Source organism: Capsicum annuum, chromosome 12 (assembly GCF_002878395.1).
Source record: "Capsicum annuum cultivar UCD-10X-F1 chromosome 12, UCD10Xv1.1, whole genome shotgun sequence".
In the NCBI taxonomy this organism is placed as follows: Eukaryota; Viridiplantae; Streptophyta; class Magnoliopsida; order Solanales; family Solanaceae; genus Capsicum; species Capsicum annuum.
Genome location: NC_061122.1, coordinates 157,005,698 through 157,018,842, shown reverse-complemented (window position 1 = coordinate 157,018,842; position 13,145 = coordinate 157,005,698).

Here is a 13,145-nt window from a genome sequence, read left to right as displayed (position 1 = left end):
TTTCGCATTAAACAGAATGGTTTTTGGTTTGTGTAAAGCACCCAAAACCTTCAACATTACATGTTGGCTATTTCTTATGACATAGTTGAGGACACTATTAAGGTGTTCATAGATAATTTCTCAGTTGTTGGTGATTCATCCTAAGATTATTTGCATATCTATCCAATGTTCCAAGGAGATGCGAAGAGTGTAACTTGGTTCCAAACTGGGAGAAGAGCTAATTCATGGTTAAAGAAGGAGTAGTTCTTAGTCATAAGATTTTACAAAAGAGGATTAAGCTAAACAATGAAAAGATTGAGGAGAATAAAAATTTTCCTCCACTAATTACTAGGAAGGGTATTTGTAGCTTTTTGATGCATGCGCATTTCTGTTGAAGATTCGTCAAGGACTTCTCTGAAACTGTAAATCCTATGTGCAAGCTGTTGGAGAAGGAGATAAAATTTATGTTAGATGATAAATGTTTGAAGACATTTGAGTGGATGAAAGAGAAGTTAATTTCCCTTCTTATTATTGTGTCTCTTGAATGGTCCTTGTTGTTTTAGGTTATGCGTGATGATGGTGGCATGTTGCTTTGGTATTCCAAGGCCAAAGGCAAGATAATATCTTGCATCCCGTCTACTAATCTATGAAAATGTTTAACCTGCTCAAAAAAATTATACAGCTAAAACAAGAGTTTCTTGCTATACAGTTCCTGTTTGAAAAGTTTCAATCTTATTTGCTTGGCACAAAAGTGATTGGGCATATTAATCATGCAGCTCTTAGGTACCTTATGGCCAAGAAGGATACAAATTTAAGGTTGACTTATTGGGTACTTTTGTTGCAGGAATTAAGGTTAAAGACTGAAAGGGGTCTAAAATTAAGTGGCAGACCATTTATCACATCCTTGAAGAAGAGGCCATGTTGAAGCTGAAAGAAAAACTTAAGATTGATGGTACTTTTATGGATGAATAGGTTTTCGCTACATCACAAGATTTGATCCCTAGTTTGCAGATTTTACAAATTATTTAATAAATTATATCGTTCCTAAAGATTTTTCATTCAATAAGGTGAGAAGATTATGCATGATTTGAGGAAGTTATTTTGGGACAAGGCATATTTTTTCCTTAATTTATGAAGACCGTGATGTGGAGATATGTTCCTGAGGTTTAGATAATGACATGTCATTCATCCTTAGTTGAGCTTGATCATAGTGGTGCATGGACTATGAACAGGTTCTTGCAATATGGATACTATTGGTCTACCATTTACAAGGATGCATATGATTATGCAAGGGCTTATGGCCAAAGTAAAAGGTAAGGAAAAATATTACGAAGGCATGAAATTCTAGTGATCACTATTATTGAGCTTGAACTATTTGATGTATGGGGAATTGAATTCATGGGCCCCTATATGAGCGCGCTTGGTATTAAGTATATCTTGGTGGTTGTTGACTATGTTTCAAAATGGATGGGGCCAGTTGAGCTTCCTAACAATAAAGGGATGATTTACACAACTTTCTTGAGAAAAGACATATTCGCCAAGTTTGGGACACTAAGGGCTATCATTTCAACGCCTTGCTTGAGAAATATAGTAGCCTTGTCATCCTTAGACACAGGGCAAATTTAGGTCTCCATTCATAAGATCAATTTTATTTTGGAAAAGACTGTGAATACGATTAGGATAGAGTGAGATAGAAAGTTAGATGATGCATTATAAGCTTACCAAACAATATTCAAGACCTCTATTGCTGCTTTCTTATATTAGATTGTGTACAAAAAATATATCTCGTCTGTCAAACTAGAATATAAGGCATTTTGGGCCCTATAATGGCTGAATCTAGAATGGAGTAATGCGACAAATTGAGAATAGAGCAATTAAATTAAATGGATGAATTCCATATTCGAGCGTATGTGAGCTAAGCCCTATATTAAGAAAAATTGAAATTATCCATAACCAGAAGATTGAACAAAGAGAATTTAACCCAGATGACTTGGTCTTGTTGTATAATTTGAGATTTTGCTTAATTCCTAGCAAGCTGAAATCCAAATGACTTAGACCATTCATTGTGGTAAAGGTATTTCTACATAAGGAAATTAGGCTAAGAAATCATTATGGTGTTTAATTCAAAGTGATAATCAATGTGTAAAACACTATATTAGAAATACAGAAGAGGTTAAACTGATAAAGAAATTCTCCTTTATGAAGTCCAGGTAATCATGCCCCAATGTTATATATCAAGTTCCTCTTAGAAGTCAAACCATCAGGGATTATAGGGAAATGTTTGTTACTTATGTAGGGATTTGTTTGTTACTTATGTAGGGATTATTCAAAAAAAAAAGCTTTAGAACTGGAACAAAAACTGAACACATGAAAGTTTGCACGATCATTGGAAAATCCCATGAGGCGTGTATTTAGTTGTCTGCACACTATCGATAAAGTCTAGAGGGATGCAATTTCATAGTTATCTTATGATTTCTTATCACGGTCATACTTATATGTCATGATCTTGGTTCCAATCAGCTGATCAAACTTCTGGAAATCAACATTCAGAACATCAAACCAATAATTTTAAGGAGCAATCGTGGTTACATATCATAATTGTACATATGGTTCATAAATTCCCATGTAAATTCTTCAACCCTCCCGGTACAAGTAGAACCTATGATCATAGTTCAAACCAATGATCTTAGGTAAGTGTCATCTATTGGATCCGTTGATTTAAGTAGAACTTGATTCGACCCGACCCAAATTCAATTAAAATTTTTTAAGTCATAAACCTTTGAAACCCAATTTACCCATTTCATTCTACACACATTTAACTAAGATCAAAAATCAATCAATGGTAAGAAATTCAAGATTAAGTATCTAAAATTTACTTGATTTTCATTACTATTCACTTCTGCCATTTAATTAACATTCAACTCTCTGAGAAATAAAATCATTGTAACTGAATGTTCATGCCTTAAACATTTTCCATATTGAACAATGAGGTATAAGAAAAAAGAGATTATTAGGATCTACTAGGGTTATCTTAGGAGGAGAAAATGAATATATTAAGCAAAGGGGGAAGTCTAAGCACTAATTTTAGTTTTTTTTTTTAAATCGTCAAATAGGGGTCGAATAAATGGTTTAATATTGATAAAGTATTCGTGCACAATCCATAACACAATGCGTGATTGTCATTTAAATCTTTAATAGTTGGTTGGATTGTTGTGGATGCCTGCTGTTGGCCTGCTGTAATTTTGAGGTATCCTTCCTATGATCAAAGGGTATGATCTTACCTTTATTGCACAATTTTAGGAAGGCTCGTCTATTGAAAATCCTAAACCTTTACTATTATTTTAGAGCTTGATTAATCATTTATTATATAGGTACCATGCCTCCTAAGAACCTCAAGTAAATATAGAAAGTGATTCATAAGAGCGAGCACCCAAAGAGACAACTCCAACTTTTGAGAGTAAGTCCAAAAGCTCAAGTTTTATCAAGATTGAGTACTCTGCAAGTTCTTTAGATAACCAACATACTTCTCAGACCACTATAGCAAAGGCTAAGGAGCTTCAAAAAGCCAAACATTCTATATCTACGGCCTTGGTGCCTATATCTATCCTTATCAACCTTCCCCATTCTGCTAAGGAAAATAAAGACACATGCTAAGATAGGTATAAGAATAATGATGTTGCAAAAACCTGAGTCCCTTGTAAGGGGATAAAGAGTCAAATCCTAAATCCTCCAAACGACCCACTGATACATTGGTTCATCGTGGTCTAAATCGGAGGCGGTGGAGTGTACCAAACTCCCATGATTATTACATTGATGGGGTCTTATTGAAAAATTAGTTCATTAAAAATAAAGCATTTTGAAGTAGCCCTAGATTTTTCCAAAGTCAATTTAAAAGGTCCTGGAGCTATGTCAGGGACATGATAGGTATGACCTGGGTTGATGACAAGATTATTTTGGAATTACTACTCATGTCTGGTAAAGGAATTCTATGCCAATTTTATGGCCATGCTAAAACTTTTGACTCTTTCAGGATGATATAACGATATGAGAAAGCAACCCAAACTAGATAGTTAGGGTGAGAGAGCTTGATGTTTTTGACAACTTAGTTGCACCTATTTCTAAGGCCTTATTTAAAGGTGCATTCATATAGAGGATGAGACTCCTAAACATTAGTTATGGATGAATGATCAAAAAGGGTGAAGAATTTGACTATATACAATAAAAATATGTATTTTAGGTGGTTTGTGAGCCATATTACTAAAATAGGGGGAATGGAGTCTTGGTTTATGATTTCACTATTTACACGCATATGTTGAAATTTTCAGCTGAGGGTTGGTAATCCATTGTTAGGCATCACATAGTACCCATGGAAAATGACAACACATTGGGTGGTACAAATACATGTCTGGTACTAACTTTTATGTTTGAGTTGGAGCTAAATTCCCCATTGGTCATTGCAGAGAAAATATGGGATAGATTATTAGAGTTTAGAACCACACCCTTGCTCCCATGTCTCATCACACAGTTGATATAGGACTCTTATGTTCTGACTATCCTAGAGGTGGATAGGCTTATCCATCCCATAAATAATGTATACATTGAACTAATAAAGGGTTTGAGGAACCACACGGATCCATCTCGAGGGACTTTACCATATTTACCACCATAGTTTGTGGTATATGCCCTAACTAGTGAGATTCTGATGTCTGAAGCCAGTGTTACATCATTTTCTTTGCATTTACAAATAATACCCTTAGGTGCCCATCCATATTTTCTAGTTGAATACACATTGATCCCTACTGCTCAGCTAGATAAAATCATAAGGAAAGATATACTGAATGATGTATAAATCCAGAGTTTGAGGTATGGGTAAAACCCTACATAGAAAATGAGATTAAGGTAACTGTATTGGTGGTTTGGACCCACTTTGACAGATTTGAGACCTGGATGACAACTAAGTTCATCGAGGATAGGCTCCTGATATGAGCACCATACTAACAAACTTGTCCAGACTGAAGAAAGCAATCAAGAAGCTTTGGGAGAGGACCATCCTGGTTGTAACTACTCTACCTCCACTAATGCTTACTATATCTAATATTGTACTGGATATGGACTCTTTTGTACCTTAATTTTACACTTAAAACTTGATAGTTAGGGACAACGATATAAATGTGGAGGAGACAAAGAAGTACTTACAGCCCCATAAGATGGGAAGTAGTAATAAGGGTGAGAAGAGGAAAATAAGAAGAAAGAGAGAGTGACTGAGTAGACCACTAAAATAGCTTTACCAGAGGATGTGATTTATATCTCACCTTTTACTGAGATGGTAGAGGAGGTACATAGTCTACCCCCTATTACATCATTGAGTGCATTAGTCGTCACTAGTGTCTACTTATCTAAGAATGCAATAGGCATAGCCAAGGCCACGAAGGCTAAGGATACTGGAGGGGTCCTTTCTCAGATCCTAGATTATCAAAGTACGACAGATATCTAGTGCACCTTAGGCGTGTTCCTTGCCCTAGTTTTCCATTCTCTATGTTTTTGTGCAATGGGTACATTGCATGATTTCTAAGTTTTGGGTGGGGATATACCATAATCTAAGATATTTGTTGTCATATTTCATTTCCCTCAGTTGTGATATCTTAGTTAGAACTAGTTTGTTTAGGTATTTACTTGTTTGTGTTTTTTAATTATATTATGTTTTATGTGTAATTTAGAGAAAAATAGAAGAACTTGGTGCAGTCAAAGAAATGACCAAACAAATCTATTTTAAATTGTTTAAATTTTTTTATTGTGTTATGAGCTTACCTGAATTGTAACTAATTTTAAGATCTTGTCATGACATTAGAATTATAAATATGATAACCTAGCATAACCTTGCATAAACTAAATAGGTAGTGACTAAATACATAGTCTTGTTCTAAGTAACTGTGAGTTTTACTGAGTCAGTGTGTGTGTTGTCCAGAACATGCCTGGTTAGTCTCGTTGATATTGTAGGCTAGGTGGTTAGGAAAGGATCACAACTCATTCTTCAGTTAGTATACTAAAAGTTTGAAAATCCTACCAAATAAGTACAATATCCCTGTATCCCACTTTAAGCTTAAGTAGACCCTTTTTTAACTAGCCTATTCACCTTCACAGACTTTACACTGAACCTGTTTTCACCAAGGTCCCTCCTTGGATATTGTGCACCTCAACTAAACAAATTGACTAAGTTATGGGTGTCTCTTCTAGGGGTGCATAAGAGATTGGGTATGAAGAAAAAGTTAGCAAAAATAAATGGATTTGGATGTGGTACAAAGTCAAAGAAATGAGAAAAAAAGAAGAAAATTATAAAAAATTTAAAAAATAGAGAAAAAGTAAGCTAGAAAATTAAAATTACACTAGAAGTTTCAGAAGTTAGATAAAAGGGAAAAGAAGAAAATAAAGAAGGAAAACTGGAGCCAAAATAGTGTAGTGGCAAGGAGGAATAAGTCACTATACCCATATGTGTTATACCTGCCCCCCGAGCCTATATTACAGGCCGATAAAGGTCCTATAGTGATTGTAATCTAACTGTTTAAAAACTAAAGTGTAGAGAATAAGGGCAAGCCTATGGTATAAAATTCACTTGGACTGACTTCTTTCTGAATGTGAGAGATTTTTTTGGTCCATTTGTTGCCTATTATTACATATTCTAAGTAAAGGGGATTTTTTGTTCTGAGAGTATAGAGGTTGTATTGTAATTTCTTCTCTTTTAGATTTTATCATTACCTTAAGTGTTGGGTTACTTATTGATAATGAGATGCTATTTATAAATTCTAGTGTGTTTGGTGAATGGTTTGTATATACACTAGTCATGTTAAACTTGATGTTGTGGAGGGTGCTGGAGTATTTTTGGTTGAATGCGTGTTGAAAATAATTTTGTGAAACTTCGACTGCATAGTGATCTTAATTTTGTATTGGTTAAGCATCATGATAGTGTAGTCATGTTTTGTTTACTTGAGGATATGCAAACAATCTAAAGTTGAGGGTGGTGATGTGTCGTGAACTAACGATACTTGTGGCGCTTAAAAATGTGAATGTATTTGCAAGTACGAGGGTGTTCCTATGTAGATATAATAGGTTTTTGGGTGTTCGTAGGTCAAATAGGTTTGGAAGAGTGGAGTGCTAGATTTTGGACAAATTAGTCATTAGAAGACTTCCTGTCACAACCGTAGAACATGACCCTGGTTGTACTCTGGCATCATAGGAAGAAGCAAAGGATAATTCTCAAGAGATGATCAGACGGATGCTTCCCACAATCGTATATTGATAAAATGATAGTACAATCTGATCATGGAATAAAATCAATAATTAGTACTTCAGCTGTTAAGTCAAAGGGATCAGATGATCCTAAAACTGCATAGTAAAGTCATGATCTTACCAAGATATAATGGGAAGGTAGTCAAGATGTGCAGTTTATAGAAGTTTATAGTATATAAAGATTAGATGAGATCAAAGCATGATTGTACCTAGAATCTATGGATTCGCACTGAGGATCATACCATAGAGGACCTGCATATGACCAGGTGCATGAGCGAATCATATGAACTAAGGACGATCGTGGAATCAAACCATAATCACACTTTCCAATTGTCTGGACTAACCTACACAGATGTCTTGTTATCCTTAGGATAGATTTTGTTTTTATCTATAAATACTCTTATCAATTATTTTGTATTAGTTTTATGCTTTATTAAATTATTGTATGATTCTATGGCACATTCCTATTCCTTGAATAAAAAACATTGCATTTTAGGTTTTTGATTCAAAGTAAGACCTTAGATTTTATTTACCCATTATTGTAAGTTCATGATTATGATTTCTAATTAGATCTCTTCTTGTGTTTTTACAATTATGAGTAGCTAAATACCACAACTAGGATTGTGGGAACCGCGATGAATTATTGAAGAAGGCGAAGTGCGTTGTAATTCTATATCAGTGTCCATGCATATATTGATATTTTCTTTGTTGTAATTGCTTTCTAATGGGTGTGCAATGTTATAACTTGCATAAATTATATACTTTTTCTAGAGAGAAGTAAAGATTATAAAAATAAAATAAAACAAGGATTTAAAGCAATAAACCCTCATCTATAACTTGAATTGATCAAGAAGAGCTTATTTGAGATAAACAACAAGGTTTAGAAGCAAAATACTTAAATACCAAGAGAAGAAGGGTTTTATTTATCTAATCAATTGTTGTGTCCTAACGCACATGCAAGTGTACGTGGTCACCCAAGAAGTAAAGTGTCCTTTAAAATCCACGTTTCAATCCTAAAAGAACTTGTGCTCAGAAACAATCTAACTCTAGTATTCCTACCAAGATTAAACAAATGAAAGAATAACCAATAACATTTGAGATTTGAAGACTTAAGTAATCGTAAACAATTAAGAATTGTAAAGTGTTGGAGACAATAAATGAGAAGAATCCAGGGTCAAGGCACTACGAAAAATCCTATTTAGATATAAAATCTTGTTAGTTTATTTAATTATCTTTGTTATTGAGTCACGGGGTTGATAAAATGATTATGGTCTTTCGAGTCTGTATTTGTCTACTAACTTAGCGCCACAACTAAATCGTTGAGCGGGGATGCAAGAACAAAGATAAAAGAATTTATGTTTAATAACATATATGAACCATATGGGGAGGATTAGGTATATTCTTATCCTAAATGAAAATCCTCACTCCAATTCTTTGAACGTTTAAGAACCTACTCCATATATCCCATGATCTAATCTAGTATTCCTCATTCCATAGTCACAAATATAGAGTTATACAAAGGGTCAAGAATCCGTAGAATATTAATAATAAGGATATATAAACAAACAAAAAATGATAATCAACTTAAACAAACTCAATTTTGAAGCATAAGTATTCATGCTCTTGGCCTTAACCGTAGAAGAGAGTGTTTAGCCACTCATGGTCTTACAACGAATCGTAATTAAAAAATTCATGTATGAAAACTAAAATAAAACTAAATTAAAGATAAAGAACCTTAATTTTATCCTTCTCAAGTTGATATACAGACCCAAAATTCGTCCAAGGTATTTACAACATGAGAAAAGTGTTCTATTTAGACTTGGAAGCTAGATGGCCGATGTGTGCCCTTGGGCGTGTCACGCTTATGTTGCTTTACATTTAGGGGTAAGGCATGCCCTTAAACTGGATGCACACTGTTTTGGTCAGATTTATTTTTTTTCCTAGGTTCACAGAACTACATTATCCTTAGGTCCAAGTGCGTTGCACACCCATGTCTTAAAAAATTTCGGATTTCGACATCTTGAACTCCTTCCTTTTGGCTTTGATTTCCTTGCTTTTGGGGTGTATTTACACTTGAAATTCATTTCGTTTATATTCCTAAAAAAAATTTAACATAATACAAGATATCCTATTGCATCACACAAGACGAATTAGTTGACACAACACAACATAATTCAATGAGATACACTAGAACAACATGTAACTCGAGCTAGTAACGCTAGTTTTCTTGTCTAAACTCTAAGTGACCAAACTGATTAAAAACATATTTTAAACACACCTTAGGCATTATAATCAAGTATTTTAACATATATATTCTCAATTATACCATTAAAAACTCATTCCACACAAAAGAAGTCCTCAAAACATGGCTAAACTAGCATAGATTATGACACTTAGGTGAATAAATCCACCTAAGATCACCACCCTACACTTAAAGACTTGTTTTCCCTAAAAATACTATTTAAATTAATCACTATCTAATTAAGAATCAAACATCACTACTACAACAAGAAATACATTCAATCTAACACTACAATGACAATACAAAGAGCAAGTTCCACATTAAGTATGTCGTGTACATTTGAAAAATCACGAACACTACCTCAAAACATCCTATCCTAAAGAATTGACTCCACCAAGTTGGTAAGATCATGTATATTAACCACTTAAACATATCCTACTAGTTACCTAACTATCATCAAACATACGCCCTCACCATAAGAGAATTACCTATATTCACACACAAATATGTAATTTCTCACAAGAATGGGTACAAACATCAAGTTTTGCTCACTCTCACAAAGAATTCTCATTCCACATAACATGAACTATAGGATTTCCCTTGGTGTAGTACACTAATATCAGAATATCAAGGATCAAGATCATATAGGACTTTAAGGGTTGTAATATATGCTAAGACACAGGTAGAAACTATTTTGGCCATTAATATTAACTATCTTTTTAAGCGCTTTAATACATCACATTATACATTAGGATCCTTGCTAAACAACAAAAGTTTCACCACCTCTACCTTTACACATCTCTTTTGATTTGCCCTATCTTTTTAATCTAGTTCACATATATTAAGGAGGGAGTATTCTATCTCAACATACGATTCAATTTTGGATAATTGTCTTTCTTTTTATTACATCACTCCCAACCACAATACATCAAATTTTCACACCAATAGTTACTCTTTTGGTGTTTCTCTTTCACTTTTTTCTTTCTTAAATTTTACACTCTTTAACCATACTCACTTTTCAACTAATGCAATTAGGATCTTTGAATAAAATTATGATCAATCAAAGTAGGTGAGTAGTCTACATATGAGGCTACCAAAGAATTAGCTAAAGGATTAATGGGGATTAACTAAGATCATGCAACATGGGTAGACAAGAAAGGGTATAAAACATGGCTATCAAAGAAGTCCCTATATCATCTCCTAAACCCAACATTCTTTCTTTAGCTTTGCACACACAATAAGCAATTTCTAGACAAACTTTAAATTTATTCCTAAAAAATGAAAAAGGGATACTGGATTAAAAGGGTGCCCCTTCAGAAAAGAATTAAAAAGAAAAATCAAGGGGTAGGTAAAGTACTCCCCTACTAGTTTAACACAAACAAAACTAAAAACAAATAGAAAATCTCTATATATTTTTTTCAAATTTAGTTAAAACTAGAAAAAAAATTAAATAAAATCCTATAGCAGCACTTCACCCTAAGTAGTTGGGAGATTCCCTACGCCACACTTAAAATTACATTTTATCACCAAAGTATAAATTAAATTCAAGGATAGAAATACTCCTTGAGTCCTCTAGGCTATCTAGTAGCATCTTAATAATAAATGAGGTCCAGTGTACCCCACACCCAGTCTTTTCCATTCTCCTTAGCTCGAGCCTCTAGTACTCAAACTTTTCGTCGGCATATGACTTAACAAAAACAAAAACAAAAGTGATACAAAAATAAAGTACAAAAATAAATACCAGCCTTAACTTGGATTGCCTCCCAAGCAGCACACGATTTAGTGTCACAGCCTCAGCCACATTATCACTCTTCATACATATTTTTTATCCTCTTTCTCTTACTCGAAGGCCATTTTTTCACTCTTTTAAGACCTCTTGAGTGCTTACTCTCAAGGCATGCAGCTTTTTTAACACTACATTTGTAGCTCTTTTTTCTCATGTATGTTAACATTGAGCTTAAATGGTGGCTTAGGAAACTCTATGAGAAAGTCTGAAAAATTCATTGGAGGCATGCACTCCTCTACCCCACACTCATCCATTTGCATCATTATGATCATGCACAAATCTTTATAGTTTGTAGGTTGATTGAGTGGTTTATATACTTTGAAGACCACCTTTTCATCATCTAGTTTCATTTTCAGAGTGTTCCATCTCTAACATCAAGTACTGCTCCTCTTGTCGCCATGAATAGCTATCCTAATATGATCGGTACCCTGCTACATATATCATAATCAAGTACAATAAAATCAGCATGAATAATGAACTTACAAACCTTAATCAGGAAGTATTTAATGATTCATTCAGGCATCACTCTAGTTCTATTCATCATTTAGAGCACCACAGAGCATGACCAAAGTTTCCCTAATCCAAGAGTACTAAAAATAGACAAGGGCATCAAATTTATGCTCACCCCTAAGTCATTTAAAGCATGGACCATATCACCATCACTAATTTTTATAGGGAAGGTGAAGATCCCTGGTTCCTTAAACTTCTTTGGCATTTTACTCATCATTATCGAACTACATTCCTCCATTAGTGCCACTGTTACAATATTGCTAAAATTTGTCGTATTATTCACCACATCCTACAAGTACTTGGCATACTTATCCATACCCTACAACATATCTAACAATGGGAGGTTAATATGATGTTCTCTGAACTTGTCAAAAAACTTCTTAAAACTTCCTCCACCATAGACTTCTTAATCCTTTGAATGTTGGTGATGTTGTCTATAGATCACACTCAACTTCTTTTGTTATTGGGTACTCAGACTTCCTCAATTTTTAGCTTCTTTATCTACCACTTGCTTCTCCTCTACCTATTGTGGGACTAACTATGCATGTACCTCTAGACTTTTCTTTAGAGGACTGCCAATCAAGTCTCTACCACTCCTAATAGTGATTTACATTACCTAATTTTGATTCTCTATTGTCACGAGGAAAACCTCTTTAAGGTTTAGCATTCTGAGCTTGAGCTTACTGCCCCAACTATGTCTATAAGTTCTTTTGAGCAAGTTGCTGATTTTTAATCCTGTAGCCATTTGCTCTTATTTTCTAGGATCTTTCTAAGGATCTCTTCAATATTACTGGCATGCATGTTCTACTACTACTGAAACTGAGCCTGATTATTGTTGCATAAGTAGTTGGGATGATTCTGCCACTTGTAATTGAAAGAATTAGCACAATTTCCCTTATGTGCATTGCCCATATCATTTACCGACTCTAGATTTACTCCATGTTAGTCTGTAAATTGACCAGTAAATACAGAAATCTCACACCAAGATGAGTTATATTAGATTATATTAACCTGGGCCTAAGGCTGGTTCACACCCAACTTAGTGAACTACGTCATTATTTGATTTTGTAAGGCTGACAATTCAGCAGCCAAAGCTCTGATGCTTTCCACCTTAATCATACCTACAAGCTATTTATTCATACTTTTGGAAATATCACAATGCCAATTAGGATTACCTTGTGCAATTCAATTAAGAAAAGTATAAATCTCATCATAAGTTTTCTCAAAAACTTGACCACCTGTAGTGGAATCTAAAAAAACTTGTGTTATGTTCAAGAGCTTCAACAAAAGTGTGAGCCAATACCTCACTCATCTGTTAATGGTGCCTCTACTGGTAAAATGGTC